The sequence below is a fragment of the Geospiza fortis genome, unplaced genomic scaffold, assembly GCF_000277835.1.
Source record: "Geospiza fortis unplaced genomic scaffold, GeoFor_1.0 scaffold41, whole genome shotgun sequence".
Taxonomy (NCBI): domain Eukaryota; kingdom Metazoa; phylum Chordata; class Aves; order Passeriformes; family Thraupidae; genus Geospiza; species Geospiza fortis.
In genome coordinates this window covers 1,419,297-1,428,515 of record NW_005054299.1, presented here as the reverse complement: position 1 = coordinate 1,428,515, position 9,219 = coordinate 1,419,297, and the positions used below count along the sequence as shown (strand labels likewise).

General features: G+C 40.7%; 1 long non-coding RNA gene across 1 annotated transcript; it reads left to right on the top strand.

The window, feature by feature from the left end:
* Positions 1 to 2,432: 2,432 nt before the first annotated feature.
* Positions 2,433 to 8,416, top strand: LOC115948421. The gene is made up of 3 exons (XR_004082242.1): positions 2,433 to 2,828; positions 6,037 to 6,088; positions 8,358 to 8,416. It is a non-coding gene; the product is annotated as an uncharacterized LOC115948421 (long non-coding RNA).
* Positions 8,417 to 9,219: the final 803 nt, after the last annotated feature.

Here is a 9,219-nt window from a genome sequence, read left to right as displayed (position 1 = left end):
GGGAGTAGTGACTCAGCTTCCCCTGATCAAAAAGCTCCTTTCTTTGCAGTGTAAACAACTGTAGTCGGCGTTCTTGAAATCCCAGACTGAAACATCAACCAACGCTGGAAAATAAGATTCCCCAGAATGCCTTCCCTATCCTAGGCATAACCTGTGGCTGATGTTTCAGGGGATTTTATTCCCTGTGACTGGGATTCACTGTCTAAAAGTGGCTGCTGCATGAGTAGAAGGGAAAAAAGTTTTGTGTGTGGACTGTGACCTCAAGAGTGTGAAACAAATATTTTGTTTCAAATCATCCCTTAACCCATTTCAGCAGTAAATTGAGTGACCAGTATTATAAACCTAGAAAAAAGTGGGGAAGTGTGGCTTTGGAGGAATGAATAAAAAATGAAGCTAACAAAGAATAACTCTTCCAAGCTAAAGCTTGGTGTCTAATTTTTTGCTGAATAACTTGTTTTGAAGAGTAAGAGAATTCTGCTCTTGCCAGGTCCCTGCAGCTAGATTTTATAGCTACAATGAACAAGTATGCATCTGTGTAAATGCTCTTTAATTTTCTTTTTACATCATATTTACACTGCTCAGACAGTAAAACTGCCGAATGTTTTAATTAGCACTCCCATGGCTATGAAGTTGTTTGAAACTTTCAGGCGACGTGAAAAGGCTGGCACGCCAATAAAGGCTGCAGTCGCTCGATGCTGACAAAGGGGGCGAGGTGTTTGAAGTGCACCAATTGTATTTGTTTTGGGCTGGGGACTGGCCGGATTCCTCAGCCCCGACACAGAGCGCGCAGCCCCGACCCGCAGCGCGGGCAGCGCTCCTGGGACCGCAGCATCCCTCGGGAACGGGGGGCGCCTCCCAGGAGCCTCGCACCGCCCTGCGTCAGCTCAGGCTTGCAAAGTCAGGCTCGGGGAGGGCGGGAGACTGTTCCTGCTCCTGGGGGGTTTCGCCAGCATTTGTCACCTGTGGAAGCAGAGGTGGGGAAAGTTTCACTCTCAGCGTTTTCAGAAATTCCCCAGTGAGGTTATTAAGAAGAAATCAAGTAGTTTGAATGACATGAAAGCTTTCTAGGGAATCCTTGTTTTTATTGATGCAATTTTAATGTAAATTTCATAGACTTATGGAATAAATGAGGCTGGAAAACACCTCAGGAGGTCATACAGTCCAACCTCATTAAGAATGGTATTTTGCATGTAAATGTGGAGCTGGCAAAACCTGCTGGCTGCAAAGTGTCTCCTTTGTTTATTGTAGAACACATACAACTGTGCAAACTGTCTAAGGCTGGCCTGCCAGTCCATTTCAGCCCCAGTCCAACCTGTGGGGTGGAGAGCAGCTCCTCAGTGGTGTTTGGGCTCTGCCAGCACAGCTGCTCATCACCGGAGGAGCCACTGTTCCACTGGAAGAGGACTGCATGAGATGTGCTGATGCAACTGCTCCGTTGAGGCAGGACCAAGAATCTCAAAGCTGTGTGGGCTTGCTGTGTTTGCAGTGTACACGTTTGTCCCAAAGACCTAAACTGAAACCATGGATGGTGCTATGGCTGTTTATAATGTGCCCTGGAACTTCCATAGCTCAGATATCAATCTGAGAAGTGATTGCTCCTAGCTTGGTCTCAGCATCCCCCTAAAGGCCAAAGGAGCAGTCTTTCCCTTGGTGTTGGAGAGAAAAAGGAAAATGTTGGGACAGAGCAAGTAAATAAGTTTAGGGACTTGAGAAGGCTGTTAAAAAAGATAAGAATTTATTAAATTTATAGTTCAGGTGAGTGCTAGAAAAAGTATGACAAGAAGAAATAAAACCAACCAAAAACAAATGAAGAAGAAAATTGTAGGTAAAAGGAAACTAAGATGATAAGTAGTGGCAAAACCCCCAGTTTTCCTCAAGTTTCCTCAAACAAAAAAGAGATGCTTAGGAGGACATGTACTGCAGAGGGTATTTGTCATTTCTGTGTATGAGGTGTCATAAGGGTGAGATTTGGTGTGAAGAATCACAGGCCAAAGAGCAAAGAAAACCCTGAAACACTCATCTCCTGTAACAGCCCCAAGTTTCATTAACATTACACTTTTGGTAATTTGATTCTCTAGTTTTAATGTAATTACATTGTTCTCTCTGGATTCTGGTTTGAGGTCAGCTTCTGATTCTTGCCATCTTGTGGTGTGGTGCTGCACTGCGACCACCCCTCAGCTCCTCTGCCGACAACAGCAGCAGAAAACAACATGCTTTCATAAAGGTCTCACAAAAAAAAAAAAAAAAAGATCTGTAACCTGCCCTGCAGATGCCACAAACACCCTTTCTTTGATGGTTCCGTTCTATAATTTGCAGTAGTTTTCCTGTGTCTAGGTCTTCATTTAAACTCTGTTTCTCTCTTTGTTTCCCCAGTTCTTCGAAGGAGTCCAAACTATTCCCAGTCTGGAACCTGAGACTGACAGAAACGACCTCTCTCCAAATCTCTTTCTAGCCTGAACTCTTGGGCCATTTCCTTCTTGCAAAGCCACAGAGTTTCCACACTCTTCTTGAAGCTATTCTTGGATTTGAAATACTCCACTTCATCAGTCTGCACTGTATCTCAGACACTCATTTGCCAGAGCTAAGACCATTTTTTTTTAAATAGTGCTTTAAGAGGGAGCTGTACAGTTCAAGCTCCTCTTTTCCTACCTCTTTTATCCTACCCTTCCATTCTCCCCAGGACTCTACACTTTTAAGCAGGAGACAGTCAGAGGAGAGGTGGCAGACCTCTGGAATCCACAGGCTTTCAAGGGAACCCCTATACCCTTGCAATGTTCTTTATTGCAGCAGTCCACATCCAGGAGCTAAGCCCCACAGAGTTACCACAGGTGTTTCCTATTTTTAATATCCCACATATCGGGCATGTGCTATTAGTGACATGCTTTTGTGCTTCAAGGTGCTGGAAAATGATTAATGTGTAAGGGTGTCTGCTGCCAGCATCTGATCCAAGTTCACTGACTCTCAGTTAGCTGGTTAGGAAAAGTCATGTCTTGTGCAGTAGTTCTGTCTCAGCAATCTTCCTCACTGAGAGGTCTCCAAGGAAGACATCTGAGGCTTTGCTGACTCTCAGTTCATCTCAGACTTTTCCAATCACAGTAAGGGTTGAGTGATTTTGACGCTGGGGTCCTCTCTCTCCCAGTTTGCCAGAATGATGACTTCATTCTGGGCTTGCAGAACTTGGAGGTCAGTCAAAAAGATGTCTTGCTAACTGGCTTACCTAAGGCTGGCCAGCTGGGGCTGTCCTTGCTATCTGATAAGCCTGGGACCCAGTGAGAAAGAGCCTGTGTGTAACAAGTCTGCAGGGGCAGTAGTCCTGTTTAACAGGGTTCTGGTAATGACTTTAGACTTTATTATGAGGAGAAAAAAATATCCTCAGGTATCTTAGTTTGTAGACCTGGTTGCCAAAAGGTGTAACAGAGGGAATAATGAAATGGATGAGTTAAAATTAAAACAAAAAAAGAAACAAATTCCAACCCAAAGTTCATGTCAAGGTTTCATTTGTGTGCTTGCTTAAAAAAAAAACCAAAACAACAACAACAAAAATAACAACAACAAAAACCCAGAACTGAGAGCCAAGTGAAAGCACGAATAAAGGCCTCTTTGCTCTAGGATTTTGATCAGAATCCACAAGCTTTATCCAGATACATGAATTTTGCACCTCTTTGTGTATCTTTAGGAGGATTTAAGATAGCTTGTGCTGTTCATTGTTGGAGGTGGAATGTAGAATCAGGGAATGAATCATAGGATGCTTTGGATTGAAAGAGATCTTTATGATCATCTGGTTCCAACCCCTGCCATGGACAGGGACACCTTCCACTAGACCAAGTTTCTCAATGCCCAGTCCAGACTGGCCTTGAACACTGCCAGGGATGGGGAATCCACAGCTTCTCTGGGCAATCTGTTCCAGTGCCTCAAAACATACCGTGCCTTGCATTGCCTGATATGTAAAAAACCCCTTGAGTGCCAGCTGATGACCTGAGGAGAATTTGAAGAGGTTTCACCAATATTTTTGTTTTCAGGAAATGTTATTTTACTTGCAGCTGGTATGAATTTCATCTTTTTTCAGTTTTTCCATCCTTTTTGAGGAAAAAGTTTGTGGGTAACACCACAATTTCTAAGTGAAAAGGTGCAGTGCAAAAGCCAAGCACAGAGACAGCAGCTCTGTCTCTCCTGCCAGGGGCAGTGAGCTCTGCAGAGCCATGCAAAGCCATGCAGACAGCAGTAGCTGCACAGGACTGCAAGGATAATGAAGAGCTGAGATTTGTGCCTGCCAAAGGAAAAGCCTGAAAAACAAAAGTCTTGTGAGTTGTCTTCCCATCACATCCAGGACTGCACTTGACAGCCACAAGGATTAAGAGTGCCCTGCTCTCTCAGCCTGCCTCCATACAGATACAGGATGTTCAGTACTGCCCATCTTCTTCTTGCTTCTACCTCCTTGTTGTTTTCTGGGTGTTTTAATTGCATCTGTAAATATTTTCTCCTAGAGAATGCTACACAGTCTAGGGGAAGGCAAGGGTAGAGTACAGGAAATGGTTAAATAAAATCCCTCCCTCACTCAAATTTCCCAGAGACTCCCTACAAGGCAGGGCTGCTTGATAATACATGCTAGAAGTCTGAATCACAACACACACTCATGAAAAAACCCAAAAACAACCCCCTCCTGAAAGAAGAGTGGCACATACCAAAGTGTGAAAAAGTCAGAGATAGAAAAAAGGCTAAGAAAAAGGAAAACAGAAACCATGTTAAACACTGGTTTCCTCTCAGAGTTTTGACTAATATCAGGAGGCCAACAATGAGTATACCACATCAGAGACCCTTTTCACCTTGCCCAAAGTAATGAGCTCATGTTTGCAGATTGCCTAACACTTTGTTTTCAAGCCAAGAGTATCAGATTTACACTTGAGTAACAAATTGTTACAATGTGGGAAGAGGTTACGGACCAAGTACAAATCTGTGGGATGCTTTAACCATCTATGATTTTGTTTGTTAGACCATGTAATAGAAAAGAGACAATCTTGAGCACCACAGCCCCTAAAGGGGGAAGATGAAATGGGGCAGTGCCATTCAGTCCCTGACACTTCAGGATATTTCATTAATGCAGAACAACTATACATGTATTTAAGAATGCCTTCAGTTAGTTAGTTTGCTTTGTGGTGTTTCTCATTTTAATCCTAAGTAAGCATAGTTTCGAATGTTGTGGGGAAAAATACACTGGGTACCTTCTTCCAAAATGCATATTTGCTTTTTCTGCTCCTTGGTTAGATAAAGCACTGAAAAGAGGCTCCAGCTCTTGCTTTCTTTGCAGGCAGGAACCTATGGAAGCAGCTGATGGGTGTACGTGTGCTTTCCCTGCTGATTCCACTTGTTTACTCTCATCTACCTGCTTCCTTCTTCAGTTCTCTGCTAAACCTTGTCAAAGTTAAATTAAAGGAGAACTTGGACTTAAGTGAAGACTATAAAATTGTTTCATGATAGACCAGTGGATGCTATTTGATAATTCAGCATTCATTGCCTCTATATATCTCCAGTAACTTTTAAGGAGCAAGAGTCACTATTGGGTCTCTATGGAACACTTTGAAAATTTTAAGAATGTATCTTAGGTATGAAGTGTGACATGATAAACTCTCTCCTTGTTTTCTGCCTTGGCAAGCAGGATAAGTATTTTGAAGTATATTGAATTAATTGACTTTTAGCATCTGTTTCTGCAAATACTTTTTGCTATGCAGTTGGATGTTTTTAGGGACACTGCTTCCCTGTGTACTGAAACTTCTTTCTTACCTGGTTTTATTTTAATTACTGATTGGAGATGATTGCTGTAAATGCACGAAAACCTGAGTCACTTTCTTCATTGTTTAGTTTGAAAAATCCATCTCTAATCCTGGCTCAGAAAATCTTAAAATATAATTATTTTGTTTTGTGTCTTTAGATACTGGAATGTGTTTAAATCAATGCTCCCTCCTCTCTCTCTCTCTCTCTCTCTCTGTCTCCTCTTCCACCCCTCTTGCACTCTTTCTCTCTTGCTGTTTTATTGAACAGGCAAAGAGAGGGGAAAAATGCAGGGCTTGAAGGAAAGTCTCAAAGTCATGAGGTACAAATCCTCTTTCCATATTCTTTCCCTGCTTCCATTCCCGCAGGGCCCTTGAAGGCAAAGATAAAAGTATCTCAGATGGCCAACAAAGTGTCTCTGCTTTATTTTACTGAAAGGGAGAGCATGAGACAAAACAGACTCCATTGTGATTGCCATTTAAATTAGCTATAGAAACTTGTGATGACAGTCTGAATTAATTAATAAATCATTATTATAATTTCCTATGTTAATATTCTGACTACAATAAAAAGTCTACATGTCTTTGAGAATACTGCACAAGCCAAATACTGCTTTGTTACAAGGCATTTAACAGATTATTTCTTTCTGTGAGCAATATTATTCAGAGACAATTTAATGCCTCAAGGGAGAAAATGCATATTTCTACAGTCATGCCATAAAGGACAGATTTTGGGAAGATTTCCTGAGTTTAGCTTCTTTGCTGCAGGTTCAGAAGGCTTTTTTCATTTCTCAGCTAAACTGACCCAGTGACTCTTTGGAGGCATTGAAGAGAGCACTGTCTATTGTTATTTGTTATGTTCAGGAGGCAGCACCTGCCTTAAGGAATCAGTGAGAGCAGCAGGATGCTCCTCATTTCCACCTGGTGAAACACCCTCCTTGTCCTGATTTTCCCCACCTTCCTCTCCCAAAACCTCTACCCTCTGCTATCCCACACATTTCCCTCCCACACTCCCAAAAATCCCTCAGTGTCTTTCTTTCATTGGCTTCAAAGAGCTGCTGGAGGTGAGAGAGGCTTTGGATTGAGCTGGGCGGCTCCACCACAGCAGCTCAGTGCTACTGATGACGTATTTTGATGATGTGTGAATCACACACAAAAATAAGACAAAGAAGTTCATTTTTTGGTCCACTGGAAATACTTTATGTAGCTTGAAATTCAGTGTTCCAGTGAGTGATCAGATACATACATTTTAAATTAATAAATAAGTAATAAAACTCAGTAAAACCAGAATTAAGTACTTTTGATTCTTCAAAATTTTGTTTACCAAGAGGGGCATGAAGGGAATTTTCAACCCCCTGAAACAAAATATTTTATTACCTTTCTGTTTTGCACTCTGCTGCCTTGAGATAAGCTGCTGAAAGCTGGAACACATTTTCAAGGTTCTAAGTGAGCAAAATGTTTATAATAATCTTAAACTGCTACATTTAATTTGAATTGCAAAATGTTCCACAGTGTTAGATACAAAATACTAAAGAAAAGTGAATAACTTTTGCTTCTTGCAAGTATATATTAGCCTGTATGGTACTGCATGCTGTTCTGGCTAGATTGCTTCTGGTATCTGAGATAATTCATTTAAAGCAGCATTGAGTATGTCCCTAATCCATCAAGAAAAATTATTTGAGGAGCAGTCTGGGACCTAATCCTCTTCTCTTACTCCTGGAACAATTGGAGATTCTTCCATGGAATTACAGTAAAACTGGTGTGAAGTATCTTCTCTGAGGTTAAAAAAAACTTGGCCCAAGGTTTCTGAAATATTTGGGTAAAGTCTCAAAGTGAAGGGCACCATATGTATCTAATATTATTTGGTGAAATGCAAATATATCACTGCTGCAGCACTCAGCACTTTGGTCACAGCTCCCTATTATAATGTGCCAGGAGGCAGTGGAGGTAGGCAGCCCTTTCAAGAAAACATATTATCCCTAATCCTGACTCTCCCTGCTTTCCCTCTTCATTGCCTCAGCTATTTGAGTGAGTTGTAGGCTTGACAAAGAACATGTTTGGATCATTGTTAGCTGAATGCTCTTGAATAGTTTTGTACTACCAGGCTAATAAAGTTAACACCACTAAGAGATTTTCCAAATCAACTTTTCTCAGGATGATGTAAAAGTCTTAAGGATGAGTGACAAAATAGTTTTATTTTCTAATGAAGCAAAAAGAAAAATTATGCCAGAAATTTCTTGCTAGTGGAAAAAAATTAAGATTTCAGGTGAACTTCTACTCCATGCAGAGCAAATTGAAATGCAAAGTTGTTTCATGGCCAAATAAGGCCTACATCATAAAGCCACGAGAAATACTGACCTAGCAAAGAGAAATTATTCTCATTTTGATCTGTCAATAGTAAAATAGCATCACATGAGTTATTATCAACCTGTAACTTTACCCACATGATGCCTCTGGTTTTGTTCTTGCATGGCCTCTGACGGTATATACTTCACTGCTCCACTGGGAAAAAAAGTGGGAGAGAAAAAGTGCTTTGTACTTTCTCAGCTATGAGAAAATAAAATACTTGACTTTTTTTTCTTTTCCACTCAGTGAGACCTTGACTGGCTTCTGTTTCCAGCCCTGCAAAAGAACTCCGGGGATACCCACACTTTCCCTTCTTGCATGGAAAAGAAGACTCTATTTTCAACCACAAGAAGTTCACACAGGATGATTTCATATGAAAATAACCCAAACCATAGCACCTTCTTCATTCTAAGGTGTTATGTGTGCAAATGTGTTGTATGCCAATGATTTCTTTACTGAGAAGAAAACTTTAGATCGTCTGTCTCCAAGAGAGAATACTGCAGATTGACAATATTAAATTTCTTTAAGAGGTGAAACAAAATACATGGGCTTACAGAAGGATTAGAAAATTATATCCCAGCTGGAAAATTTTATGGCTACAGAAAAAAATGTGTGAGTGAAATACCAGTATCATAAAATAAATAACAGGAAATATGGTAATTTATGTGATAGAGAAAATTGTCACTTTCAGAATTGCCAGAAAGTCAACAGCATTTCACCCATTTGACTTCAGAAATGAACTTAGACCTCAGAGGCTTAAAAATATATGAAGAGAAGTGAAATGAAATAAAAGCTCATGAATCCAATAGGGATTTACAAAGAAGAAAGCAATCTGTGCTAAAGGAGTTTTATAGAAGTTGGGAATGCATGTAATCAGAATTTAACTTATTCCTGGAAAGTGATTTAGAATATGCCAAATAAATTAAATTCCATTCTGCAAGATGAGCAATTAATGGGACTCCTAATTTAGAAAGCATCACAATTCAGAAATGGCCTTTAAGCCTGTTTAACCTTAAGCATATGTTGAAAACCCACTGAATTCAGCTGGAAATTAAACACAGAAAACAAGAGGAGGTCGAGCATATCTACTCAGTAGTTTGCATTACTA